A 14,493-nucleotide genomic window follows, 5' to 3' on the forward strand; every position below is an offset into this window, starting at 1 on the left:
CTGACCACCGACAAGACCAAATTTGTGATCTTCAGGAAGAGCACTTTACCATGGAAAACTGTTGCGCAGGGCCTGGTCACAAGCAGTCTAGACTACGGGAACACCCTCTATGCCGGGATCAACAAAAAATTCACCAGCAGGCTGCACACATTCAGAACTCTATGGCGAGAATCGCTCTACACCTTCCACGCCGCACTCACATCACACCACACCTGATGGAGCTCCACTGGTTCCCCATACATAAGCGGGCACAATTTAAACACCTCACTTACACTTTCAAAGCACTAAATACCAGTGGCCCAGCATACCACAGCAGTCACATCTGTTTTCAAAACCTGTCCGCTTGTCTGGGCTCTTACTTGCACACATCCACTACATACAGAAAACCAGATCCGGCAGTCGAGCCCTCTCTTACAATGCCCCTAAAGCAAGGAACGACCTGCCACTACATATGAGAGCCTCCTCCTCACTTCTTGAATTCCACAAGCACCAGTAGGCCCTAGGTTTAGCTAGACTCACTCCTGCTCAGTGTCAGAATACCCTCGTGGGTGACAGTGCACTGTACAAATCTGCATAACATAATAATAGTGCTTAAAAAGAAAAGCAAGTCCCCAAATCTGACCCCCTTACTCAGGGCATCTCTCCAAGGAAGCTTTTCTCTGTCCATTTATAATTTTTAAAAATAGCTCCCACATATTGCCCCCTCCTCTTGGCCATCTCTATTTAACAGCTTCGCTCGATCATCCTTCTCCTAAGCCATTACTTTTAGGTCCCTGGGATCCAGACTCTCAAGGCTCTGCATCTGAATGTGAACCTGCTGGCCTCCTCTCTGCACCACCTTTCACCCGCCTGAAAGGACATTTGCATGTAAACTGAGGTCAAAGTGGGTGGGATCTATGGGGATTGACATGTCCATTTTTTTTAATTTTACAAAAACAGTTCTTATAATTTTAGTTAAAAAACAAAGGAACCTGGACAGTTAATGCAGACCATGAGTTGCCTCTGGCTGAAGATGATGGAGATGTTATGTCTCTTGTGCTGTGAAGCCAAGAGAGGGACAAAGAGCTAAAGAAACAGACCTTCTCGCCAGAGTGTCTGCTACCTGAAAGATATGTAAATGTGTGCAATTAGTTAATTACCAAATGCAAAAGGAGCTTGGGAGCCTGAATAGGCTTTAATTGATGAAGTCGCTTGAAGTTTCCTAGCAACAAAGGTTTATTCTTTTTGAGAGGTAATGTAAGTGAGATATCAGCTGAGTTCTCTAATGCATTGTTTTAATGGGCACTTATAAACGTGTTTGCACTAGGTACAGCCTGAATACATATCGCTAAAATACATTATTTGAAAGCAATTATTTTGTCTTAAACACTAAATCATTTTGCAACAGCTTATCTTATGCGGTGTCGCGCAATTTAAAATAATTACTTAGTTCTTCACAGTGCTTTTTGTCACAGTCTGGGATCTTGTAACACTAAATACACAAGTCACTATTCCCTACTGCACCAGCCAGGATGCTGTGACTTTCTAGTTACACATACAGCCATCTGCAGTGATCGCATTAACCAGTTGAGGTTTCATAATGTAAAAGAGAGGATTTCCCATGATTAGTGTGACCTTCATGTTTAGGTCTCTGCTAGCGTAGGCTGCGCACATGCGCAGTCTCGCTGGCGAGATTTAATGAGATAGAGAGAATATCACTTGTGAGGTTAAGCCCCGCCCCTTTTCTCCATTGGCTGGCCTCCTAAACTGTGGCCAGCCATTGGAGAAGAGGTCCTAGTGACGTTCTTCTTTCTATCTAAGCCCCGTCCTTTTCAGACTGGGTTACTTGAGTTACTGCTGAAGTAAAAGGTTTCTTATCTTCTTTATGGGTCCAGATGGCCCCATAAAGATGATAAGGAACATTTTACCCCAGCAGGAAGTTGGGGTGCCCAGTCTGAAAAGGGCGGGGCTTACAAAAACAGAAAGTTTGCGTCCAAAGTGCCGGTGAGATTTCTTTGGTAATATTGTTCTCCCCCTCCCTTCAAGAAAACTGTTTTAAGGTGTCGTCTTCAATGGGCTTTCTGGGTTTCTACAAATGTGAGGGCTTGTTGTTTACAGCAACTTCGTGGCGCGCCTTTGATTTACAGCTGTTTTTATTATGACCGCTGAGGCGGCCACAAATCGAGGGAAGCTCCTAAAGCAGAGAGTAAACGTCACCTTCCTCTGCCGCTCCAGCGCAGTTTGGCGGCCGCCATTTTATTCCCCAGAAAAGGAAGAAACGACAATATCGCGCCCTCGGGGGTCGATGACGCGACAGATGAGTGGTTCCGGCAGGGGGAGGTACAATACCCCCATGAGGGTACAATGCCCCCCATGCAGCCCTGCATCACCTCCGATCCTGCTTAGACGGGGCGTGCACAAGGAATTAAAGTCCGTAGGACCGGGCCTTTAATTATTATTGTATCATGGTTTGTGCAATCAGGCACAAGACGGTGTGTGCTGCACAGCCAGTATGGTTCCTTTTTTAGTAGGACCATAGGAATTATGTGGCATGGGCTTAGGGACTGCGAAAGGTAAAGAACAGTGAGGGGGACTGTGAAAGATAGAAGGCAATGTGAGGAACTGTGAAAAGTAGCGGTCAGTGTGAGGGTCCTTCCAAGGTCGATAACATGAAAATGATTGTCTTAGAACTCGGTACATTATTCAAGTACCAGGGCCCATTTGATGTTTGTCGCTGCCTCTTTAGTAGTGCCCCGTTCCCCACTGTTCCGCAGTCATGTGACCCTACTGTTTCTCCTTCCTTCTCCCATTTTGACCTCAGTGTGGGTCTACCACTGGTCCCGCAGCCAAAAAGTGTGTTAATTCATAAACTGCACCTGCTCTGTGCCCGCGGCGGTGGAGAAGCATCCCTGAAGCTGGCCCACTGCGCCAGCCACACCTTGGGTGCCTTCATCTCGAGCACCATGTAAGTCTGCTCTATTTCGGAACCCCCTTGTGGGTGTGAAGTCCTGTCTGCACAAGCACTGGCATGGGTGACGCACCCGCTGACCCTCGGCACCTGGGACCGCTTCAGTCAGTCTCGGGCCTCTAGCCACGTGGCAGTGGCATTGCCTCCACCCTCATGGGGACTCTCCCAAGATGGAAGATGTAGGTGAGAGAGGGCCTTGTAGGTGCCTTCCCAGGCACGAGAGGTTTGTCCTTTGTGCCTTCAGCCGCAAAGTGTTAAGTGCTAGAAAAGGGGTGGGGCACGGGGAGGGTTGTTTAAGCTGCTGCCCGGGGAGCCAGACAGTAAGACCACTAGAATTCCATGGCTATAGAATCCGATAATTCCAGCAGAGCTGCCTTTACAGTACCCTTGCCATAGTTCTATGGCATCTCTGTTCTGAGGTCATAGGCAGTCTTGAAGAAAAGGCAGTGCAGACTGGGGGTAGGGGTGGGTGGGGGTGGTTGCTCTATCCCAGCACTCTTAATGGAACAAAAGCAAAATGGTTCACTCCGTGACGGTTGGCATAAGACCTCAAGATCTGTACCTGGCAGAACACCAGGGAAGTGGAATACACTCACCCAGGTAAATCTGTTCATCCCTCCAGGGTGGTGGTCCTAGCATTGGCATTCATCTGTAGCTAACCTACTTATTATTGGGTCATAATCCCAGTCCTGGCAGGCAGCCTGGTGCTAACTGCACCCTCTGGGAACGTTTGGCATATGGTTTCCTCTGGGTAAGTGGTGTGAGGATAGTTGCAGCAGTTTAGGCGGCCACAGCTGCTCCTTCCTGGGCAGGGCACCTCGGGGAGTGGATGCTTTCACTTTCGCTTCGGAGTTTCGCCCTCTCGCCCAGCTCCTGCTTCCATGCCAGTCGACCTCCGGCACAGCGCTGCAGGGGGCTGGAGGTAGCGTCGAGGTGCATCCACCACCACCACCACACCCACCACCACATCCACCACATCCACAACCACATCCATCACATCCACAACCACATCCACCACATTCACAACCACATCCACCACCACCACCACATCCACCACCACCTCATCCACCACCACATCCACCACCACCACATCCACTGCATCAACCCCCACCTCATCCACCACATCCACCACATGCACTACCCCCTCATCCACCACCACCACTTCCACCACCACATCCACCCATGTCCACCACCACCACGTCCACCACCACCACATCCACCACCACATCCACCACCACCACATCCACCACCACCTCATCCACCACCACCACCACATGCACATCCACCACCACATGCACATCCACCACCACATCCACATACACCCCCACATCCACCCCCACAACCACCACCACATCCACCACGACCTCCACCACATCCACCACGACCTCCACCACATCCACCACCACATCCACCACACCCACCACCACATCCACCACCACATCCACCACCACCACATCCACCACCACCATGTGTGTGTGTGGCTCTGTGTGTGTGTGGCTCTGTGTGTGTGTGTGTTTCTCTGTGTGTGTGTGTGGCTCTGTGTGTGTGGCTCTGTGTGTGTAGCTTTGTGTAGCTCTGTGTATGGCTTTGTGTGTGTGTGTGGGTGCAAATGCAATATGTCTCGCATTTGCGAGAGATTAAGCTATTGGCATTGTAAATGACAATGCCATTTATTTATCTGTTTTCAAAACCAACACATAAATAAAAAATGTGTCATTTACAATGCCAATAGCTCTAACTTTTGCAAAGGCGAGACCGTTGCATTTTAAATGCTTGTTCATTTACGGTGTGTGCATTCTTTTATGTGCAGTAACGTGAAGGAACAGAACAATAGTTCCGGAATTATTTGTTCCTTTTAGCCCTGTCTTCCACCATGTCACCATACTAAATTCCTCCTGCTCCCACAGCACTCAGGATAATGCTGTTTTTATGCACTTCAGCCTCTGCAAATGAATGAAGACGCCTGAAAACGCAACAAATAAGATTGCGCTTCCAGGTCATCTTCATTTCCAAATACTTGCAGAGGCGTTTGTGCGCCCCTGGGTATAAAGTCAGAAACCCCCAAGGAGCCGCACCCCACGGTTTGAAGACTTTTGCTTTGTCTTTTCACAACACAGGGGGCATCATTTCTTTTTGTGATGGAATTCCGCAAGCTTCAATAGGATGACATTACACAAGTTTTTTTTTAGCTTTTTTTAATCACCTTTAGTTTATAATAATATTACATTTGATCTGAATATAAAGTGGCCGCTGTTGAAATAAAGTGTAACAGGTGGCATAAGACATTTTAATAAAAAATGTGTCGGCTGAAGCATGTGTAGTGGTTTCCATCCATTGATTACCAAGTTGACCGCATCCTGTGGTATTCTAGATCAGAAAAACCTAGAAGCTAACTCAGAGTACAGAAACTAAGCACTTTAAGACTGTTGCCGCACCAATAGGTTGGCTTATTTCCGCTGCTTTCACTCAAACTTTGAGTTTTATGATCTATAAACAATAGATCGTCTATGCTTCCTCTTCTACCTGTCGCAGTTGTCGGGTTAACCCGCTTAATGTCGGCACACTGCTAGGAATTTTTACTTGGTGAGTGGACAAGGTATTAATTTTATTTTTTAGGTTTCGACCTGGCGAGGGCACGCAGTGCCCCTCCCAGATAGAAAACTTTTGTCAACAGTATGGCTGTTCGGACCGCCTCTGTTTCCCATTGGCTAGCTCCATAAATGGATGCTAGCCATTGGCAAACAGAGGCGTCCGTCATCCGGCGAGGCGACTCGTGGGCGTTCCTTGGATGTTTTTCTCATCCAGCCCCTTTGGACACGTCATGCGGCTGGGGGCGTGTTGAGTGTTTTTTTTTTTTTGGGCCGCCTTTCATTTTATCATTTGTCCCGACCTCTGGTGAGTGCTTGCTGCTGTCCTGCCTTCCTCCGTGTCCCTCCTCCCGCCGTCCCCCCTCCCGCTCTCCCCCCTCCCGTTCTCCGTGTGGTCCTGCCTTCCTCCGTGTCCCCCCTCCCGCCGTCCCCTCTCCCGCTCTCCGTGTGCCCGTCCCCCCTCCCGCTCCCTCCCGCTCTCCGTGAGCCTGTCCCCCCTCCCCACTCCCGCTCTTCGTGTGCCCGTCCCCCCTCCCCCCTCCTGCTCTCCGTGAGCCTGTCCCCCCTCCCCCCTCCCGCTCTCCGTGTGCCCGTCCCCCCTCCCGCTCTCCGTGAGCCTGTCCCCCCTCCCGGTTTGTGGGTCTGTGGTGATAGGACAGGCCTCCTGAGGCCAGATGCGGTGCAGATAGTGTATGACTGCTCTGTTGTGTCTTGAGCCGGGCCCTGTCTGACTCGAGCGCAACATGTGCAGGCATTACCAGATGAGTGTTAGGTACTGAATGTACTTGTGTGTTCCTTTGTACATTCTATATGGAACTGTGGAGGTTGGGACCAGTGAGTCCTGGGAGAAGAGCGACAGGCGGCTGCGTCCGCACTTTCTTGCTGTCACTAGGGTTTATGCTATTAATAAAAGGATTTAAATAAATCCTAAGTGAACTATTTCACTTCACAATAATGGCGATGATGGCTGCATAAACCCTAAAAGAAGAACCTTCGCGTGAACTATTTTACTTCACAATATGCTCCACCTCATTAGCTGCCCGACAGTGCCACCTAATTCTGCCAAATCGACCTGACCTGACCCGACCCCGACAGAACAAGGGTGTCTGTCCGCGATTAATTGTACCCGTCCTGGTGGTCCCCTTTCATTTCATTGGCCAGCAGCTGCCTGGATCATGAAGACAGGCAGAGTGCACATCGTGGCTGGGCAGCAGTGTAGTAAGTGACCAGCAGTCGGGTCGTCACTCTATAAGTAAGTGAAAGTCCACGCCGGTGCCACTTTAGTACAGCTTGCATCCGCCAATTGCTGTCGGCTCGGGCTCATTTCAGTAAAGTAATCTGATCTCCTAGGCCTAAACTGTTAACAAGACTTTTCATGCATAAATAGCAGAGTGAAAGCGCGGGCGTTAGAGTAGACGCCATGATCAGCTGTGATTTGACTTAGCATATGTTTATGATATTAGGCTGCTGCTCATCCCTTTTGACCGCAGAACTGCACAGTAGAGATGAAGCCTGGGGGGGGGGGGGAGGAAAGGGGGGGGTAGCGGTAGTGTCCGTCAGTGAGTGAGTCAGTGTCAGTGGATAAATGGGCGCTGGATGGGCGGGCCGGTCCAGAGCTTCAATGAAGCCGAAACTACTGTCCTTGTGTCACTTGGTATTGTTAGCGCCCACTGGGTACAACAGACAGCTGAGATCATGGTGATTTTACCCCTGAGACAGGATCATGTTACAGGTTGCAGCTTTCCCTTCCGTTGCTGTTTCGCCGCCAGTCTCAAGACAGCAGGTCAGTAAATATATGGTGTGTTTATTTTAGTCTATTTGTGGGCCTGTCGTGCGTGCATGGGTGTGCTGGGATGAACTCATGATTTTTGTTCGGATAAAAAATAATTATGGGAGCAAGCTTAAATGGACGGAGAGTGCAACATATGCAAAACACGTCTCCTTCAGCTCTGTTTATACTGGCTGATACATTAGAGTTACTTACTTAAGATGAACAATGGTGCCTCAACTGTTTTATATAATCAACTCAGAAAGCGGTCTTCAGGAGTTTTGCATTAGTTTCAAGTAATTTTTAAATCTTCTCACTTCTCAATAGTTTGAAGATTCTTGTATTGTAGCTTTTTCAATATCACTGTCAGTTTCACTCATTTGCAGTTCATTGCCACTCAGAAGTGCATTGAAACAATGGCAATGTCATACACAACCAATCTGAAAACTTGGAGGTAATGGTGTAAGTCATGATCTCCTACCAGTGCACTAACTTCCTATGCTGTGAAAATGTGCCTTTCCTGGCGCAGTCACTTTGTTTAAATGGGTGTAATTTATGATATGTATATGTTTCTATCCTCTTCGTTGCTTGATTTTGCTCGCAAGAAAGTGTCACTCATAGTTGTTGAAATGTCACTCATAATTACACTTAAATTATGAAAATGTCACACATAGCAATCTGAAACCTTGGCAGCTATGTGTGACCCTGCTTTTGTTCTTTGTTGATACTTATTTTCTGCGTCTTGTCATGTGAAGAATGCAGAATGCGTGGCTTATATCCGGCCACAGCGATTGGTCTGCCATGGAATTCTTTCCCTTTGCATTCTTGTGTGTTATTTAGGTTTGTTCTTGATCGTCCGGCTGGTGATTGTACATGGCGTTACAGATTTCGAGGCTGTAATCGGAGAAAGCTGCACCTCACTCGATATCATACCTGCCAACTTTAAAGACTAGCTCACCGTGTGAAGACGGGCGGGGGTCTCTTGCCGAGAAGTACCTACAAGCACTTTTGAACCCCACCCCACCCCGCCCCCAAGCCACCCTCCTCCCAAAACAAGACAAGCACTGGCGTTGCCAATAGGTTTCGCATTTGTAAAGTTGGAGCTATTGGTTTTGTAAATGACATTTTATATTTATATATTGTCATTTACAATGCCAATAGCTCTAACTTTTCCAAAGGCGAAGCCGTTGCATTGTAAATGCTTGTTGTTTAAGGTGGTCGAATTAATTAGCCGCTTAATTCAGATGATTTTACGGTTGCCATATTTTGTATGGGTTTAAATCCACCCAATTTTCTCGACTAAAGGTTAGTGAGTTTATTAAAGGAAGATACGCCTGTTCGCTGACTTAAATGTCTCCAAAACGATCCCTCTGTTGTCAACAGTTAGACCCCAGGCCTCTGAGTCCTACCTGCCCCGATCACCTTTGCAGTGCGACATTGTCTAGACAAACCGCTCCAGGGCGCATACACCGAGAACAGGCCCTATTAAAATCCCAGATTATGCCGGGCGCTGTGAATGGCAGCTGCCCCTGTATTACGGTGCGTCTAATGAAGCTGCGAGACACTCGTCCGGGACCGACGTGCATGAATCATAATTCAAATTAATGCTCTGCGGGAGACCCACTTCTGTCAGGTAAATATATCAGAGCAGTGTTGCGCGCAGCTCGAACTATGGCAGATTGCGTTAATTTATTTAATAGAATATTTTTCATGTCTTGGTCTCTACCTAAATTTCTCAGACGAAGAGCTTGTTATACCGTCTGTGTTGTGTTTTTTGTTTTGAGATCATTACTGCCCTTTCAACATGATTAATTTACCATTTCCCCTCTCATTTCGTGTCCATAGAACATTTAAGCCATGTTTAGCACAATAAGCAGGTATATGACCATGCAAACATGACCAGATTTGCCCGAAGGAGTTCTTTGCCATCCAAGGCCGCTCGGATGCTGACTCCGAGAATCCAGCTAGTGTAAAGAACAAGCATTAGCAACGCCAATTGGTTTGGCCTTGATCAGCTTGCATTTTTTTGTTGTAAATCTTTGCAACATGCATTAAAAGTGTAAAAGTGATCTAGAGTAAAACTACCGTTTGCAAAACAAATTTTAAATAATGACCCTTCACAAAAATAAATAAAAATAAAAAACATTAAAAGAAAGCAGAAATGAATGCTGTAATTGGCCTACGAGCCCTGGCACTCAAGTGGATTACTTTATAGGCGGATGTGCAAGAAGAAATGCCATCACTCACAGTCAAGAGAGCCAATGGCTGGTGTAGGCGGAATCTTTGACCTGTAATGTAGACTGTGGTGGACAGGAGCATGACACTTGAAGAGACCAGTAAAGGGAAATGGCTTCCTGAAAGAGTCTCTCTCTTTCCCTCTCTTATATTTATTTAGATGTATGTATGTATGAGTGTGTTTGTGTGTGTGTGTGTGTATGTATGTGTATATATATATATATATATATTTATATATATATATATATATATATATACACACACATACACACACATATATATATATATATATATATATATATATACACACACACATATATATATATATATATATATATATATTTCCATTAGTCTCGAAGCCCAGCTTGGCATCCGCTTTCGCTGCTCGACGAGAATTTGAAAAAAGCCACAAACTCGGTGATTCTCGTTCCAGTGAGTTTATTGTGCATATAAACGCCCACCAGTCGCCATGACGCGTTTCGCCTCAGCCGAGGCTTGATCACATGTCATGTAAAGAAGGAGGAAGTGACATAAATAGTGTGATAGTCACATGGGCAGTGCTTCCACTTTTAAAATTTAAAGGGATATTTACCAATTCACAGTTAATGGAGAAAACAAAATACAGAGCATAGTGCTCTTATCATTTTTTGGTTCAAGAAATGCAGTGTCCATATCGATACAGTACATCATCATATATATCCATTTTGTATCATTTATCAAAGATATTGTTCAGGGTAAGAAGGCATATATATAAAAATATATAAAAGGGAAAAAACCCAATAAGAATATTCAATACAAAAAACCAAAGAAAAGAAAATTCTGTTTCTTTAAAAACATGTATAAATTCATATCCTAATTTCATATATTTACACCCTATTTACAGATATCACATTGACTCTATTATGCCTCAAAAGACAGACTGAAACAGGCCCTTTGTTAATCTTTGTGTGAGTATACATACCCTTGGCATATTAAGGTCAGTAAATATAAAATTAACCTTCATTCCATATGTTTTAAATGTCCAACCCTTTATAGTCAAAATTCATTGTCAGAACAATATCATCATTGGACCAGAACCAAAACTCAATTCTCCATTACATCATCTGAAATTCATATTCATACCCATTCTCTACTATGTGCTTCCTCGGGGGTCATTCAATTTATGATAAAGTGACAGTGCATTAAAATTATATCTATTATTAAAAAATAGATATACAAATATATAGAGGCTGCCTTATATACAAATTTACATATATTTTCTCATTTAGCTCTAACGACAGCAAGTGTTCTGCAAGTAAATTCTTAAAAAGAACCATAGATCATCCAAGGCATGTGTAAAGGTCCTCACTATGGTTCAATCCCCCAGGCTGTTTACTATTTAGTTCGAGGATGTAGCGCGTTTCTAAGAGACGAAGTTTCCCATCTCTATCACCACCCCTCTTTAATGGTAATACAGTATCAACCAAATAGTACTTTAAAAGATCTGCATTACTTTGATGATGTTTCTCAAAGTGTCTAGCCACGGGGTATGCCTGATCTTTCCCAATGATTGCTCGTAAGTGTTGAAGGATGCGCTTGTGGGCCGGGAGACGAGTACTCCCCACATATTGTAGACCACAAGGACAGACCAATACGTAAACGACATATTCGGTCTTGCATCCCAACTTGTGTCTAATGGCAACAGGGGTGTCACAAAAAGGACTAATAAAATGGGTCTTATTTATGCCATGCTTGCATGCTTTACAGCTCTGACATTTCTTAAATCCAGTGATGCGTTCCCACCATTTTTTGGGAACGTCCATGGTACTGCTAACAATGGCATTGCCTAATGATGGAGATTTCCTAAAAGTGATATCAGGTTTGCTCTTTACCAGATCTCCTATTATGGGATCACCACGAACCAAATTCCAATTTCGTGAAAAGATCTTACGTATTTCATTATGTTGTTGACTATACGTAACAATGGCTCGACACTGTACTTTCTCCTTCAATATAGGCTGACTTTCAGCTAGCTCATCGTCACTCACTGGATGAATTCCTAAGAGTTGCTCTCGAGTGGATTTGTTAGTTTTGGATATCGCAACTTCCACCAACTTTTTGCTATACCCTCTTTCCAAAAAGCGTGATCTACACTGTTCTTGGGCTAATCTGCATTCAGACTCAGTACTGCAGATACGTTTAATGCGCAGCATCTCTCCATATGGGATACTGCGTATTAAATGTTGAGGATGGCTACTTGAAGCATGCAACAATGTGTTACCGGCAGTAATTTTCCTATGCAGTCTCGTCTCCAATTTGTTGTTCATTCTGTCAATGTAGACTTCTACATCCAGAAACTGCACTGAAACATCACTAATTGACGATGTAAATTGTAAATTCACATCATTAGTATTAAGCTTGGCAACAAATTCTACAGCACTGTCCATTGAACCCCTCCAGACAAAAAATAAATCATCTATATATCTGAGGTATAATACAATGTTTTGTTCAACGATAGTCCTGTGCTGTCCCATAAGGGTCTGCTCCTCCCACAGCCCCATGTGAAGACACGCAAAGCTGGGGGAGAAGCAAGACCCCATGGCAACCCCCCTAAGCTGTTGATAGGCTTGGCCACCAAAGGAAAAGAAATTTTGCTGCAAACAAATTTGTAACATCCCCATGAGCATTCTGTTGTGTTCAATGTCATGCATAGGGCGTTTATCAAGGAAAAATTGAACTGCCTTCATGCCATCCATATGTCTTATAGAGGTATAGAGAGAGCATATATCCAGTGTCATTAATATGTCGTCTTCTTTCCACTCCAGTTTAGACAATTTGCACAAAAAGTCAGTAGTGTCTCTTATGTAAGAGTCTAGACCCTTTACCCACTCCTGTAAAAAATAGTCAATGTACCTTGAGAGGTTTTCTGTTGCGCTCCCAATCGCCGAGATTATCGGCCTACACGCTTATGCCTTTTTCTTATGATTTCTTTAACAAGATGGGACACGGCTAAGGCTGTCTGTAGGACACCCCTAAGAAGAGAAAAAACACTGACACACTTATACAATGGCTCTTTTGGTTATCAGTGTCCATCTGATCCGCTTCTGTCCAAGTTTCGAAACTGCAGCTCGCATGTTGCTTATCTAAAGAAACAAACAGACGCACGTGAGGGGATAAGAAACAAGCACCAGGCACTTCGCGTGTCTCTGACCACAAGTGTTGACGCAAGAGCTCAGCTACTTCCTCTTCGGGCTTATGTAGCCTCAGTCACTTCTTATGAGTCTGTGGCATCCTGTTCACTAAACCTATCTGCGAGGAACGTAGAAGAGAGAACGCAGTGTGCAACAATATACGGCTGCAGGCTTCCTATTTTCTTTTCTGGTATTTCTGTTGTTTAAAATGACTGCTTCATGAGTATGGCTCAGGTTTGTATGAAGCTAAAGGCTGATGAAGTGATTAATGTGGTGGTACTGTAAATGAATGTGGTAATAATGATAGACACTGTGGTACTTATGTAAATACGTAATCAGACATGTTTGTCTTATACAGTTGGCAGTGCCCGAAAAGACAAAACGACTCTATGTTTTTCATGGAGCATCACAAACGTGGTGATATGTCCATGATTTTTTTGTGTTTGCTGTTTTTAAGTATCGGAGTGCTCTACACTTATTTTTAAGGGACAATGCTTACTTTTTGAGGACCAACTTCAAAGCTTGTTAATTCTAAGGTTGAAAAAGGAAAGACCTCTCTGGGGGTAAGATGCTTTGCTTGGTTGACCGAGAGCGTTTAGGGGACCTGTTTTACCCTTTTTTTAATGTATATTTTTGAAATCCATAAGAACACAATACAGATTGCTCAGGTTTGGAAGCAGGACTATTACAAACTGACCAACTTGCGTTCGGTGATCTTAGGTTTGCCTTGCTTAGTTTCTCACTTTGAAATCCTATAGCTAGAGAGCCTCACGTAACTCTAAAGGTGGTCTCAATATGAAACAACTAAAACCTTTCCTGCTCCAAAACGCCTGCTCTCAGTCCCCGACTGTCTTCGACTGTCTTACAACCATTGTTGATTGAAGCTGCCTCTGTGATTTTAAGGTACCTATTTACATTTCCAAACAGAACAGTACAAGTGTGTCTTTATGATTTTTAGAAAATGAGCAAACCACTGTGTGTAGTCAGGGGGTGCTAGACAGCTATCTTAGCCACAGGCCAGAGAATAATTAGGTTAATGTTTTATCAACATTTACATTTTACCTTTAACAATGAATAGGTTTCCCTTCTCATGGACTTGTCATGCCTATAAGTTTTAATGTTGGTTTGAAAGTATTGTTACCTTTATTTCAACGTTGTATTATCTTAATTGAAGGTTTAATGATATTGGACATATTATAGCCATATAACCTGCTGCTAAGGACTATACCGATTGTTAAAGGCCCTGAACCAGAGTTATAGGCCCGACCTGCAGAGCTGTTAGCAACTGTATAGCCCATGGCAAAAGAGCTATAATGTTATTAGAACATTTCACCCACTGGGGGTAGAATGTTCTGAATTAAAACGGGAGAAACTGAAATACAGACGTTGGAATGTTGAAGCAGAAGGCCTATTCCAGAAATTATTGGTTCTGAGCCACAGCATTGTCTTAGTGGAGTTCCCCACATTCAGTGTTTAATATAGCCCTCTGCTGAGGGCTATACCAGTAGTTTAAGGCTCTGAACTCGAGTTTCAATGTTTTAATTTGTATTCAATACATTTTTGTGCTCGTGCGACCTGCACATGACTCTATTTGTTCTCTTATGAGTTGCTGATGCCGTGCGTGTTCACGGTTCACAGCGGTCTTCAAACTGTATGGGTAGACTACCATCTTTGAAGTAGCAAAGATAGATGCATGACAGGGTTTTCAGATGAACTAATCATTTTAATCTGTGTCCAGTCACCATGCTTAACTAATTATACTGTTTTATTCTATCGACTTTTGGT

At 44.5% G+C, this 14,493-nt stretch overlaps 1 protein-coding gene across 5 annotated transcripts in view; it reads left to right on the forward strand.

Annotated features, from left to right (window-relative positions):
• Positions 1–14,493, forward strand: part of JAK2 (Janus kinase 2) — a 1,231,913-nt gene that overhangs the window by 213,857 nt on the left and 1,003,563 nt on the right. The window contains exon 1 of one of the 5 annotated variants that reach the window (XM_078676004.1): positions 12,802–12,942. The exons of the other annotated variants lie outside the window; for them this stretch is intronic. The gene's annotated coding sequence lies outside the window, so the exon portion shown is untranslated. Of the gene's footprint in view, positions 1–12,801; positions 12,943–14,493 lie in introns of those variants that run through there. 5 annotated transcript variants of the gene reach the window in all.

Source organism: Lissotriton helveticus, chromosome 2_1 (genome assembly GCF_964261635.1).
Source record: "Lissotriton helveticus chromosome 2_1, aLisHel1.1, whole genome shotgun sequence".
In the NCBI taxonomy this organism is placed as follows: domain Eukaryota; kingdom Metazoa; phylum Chordata; class Amphibia; order Caudata; family Salamandridae; genus Lissotriton; species Lissotriton helveticus.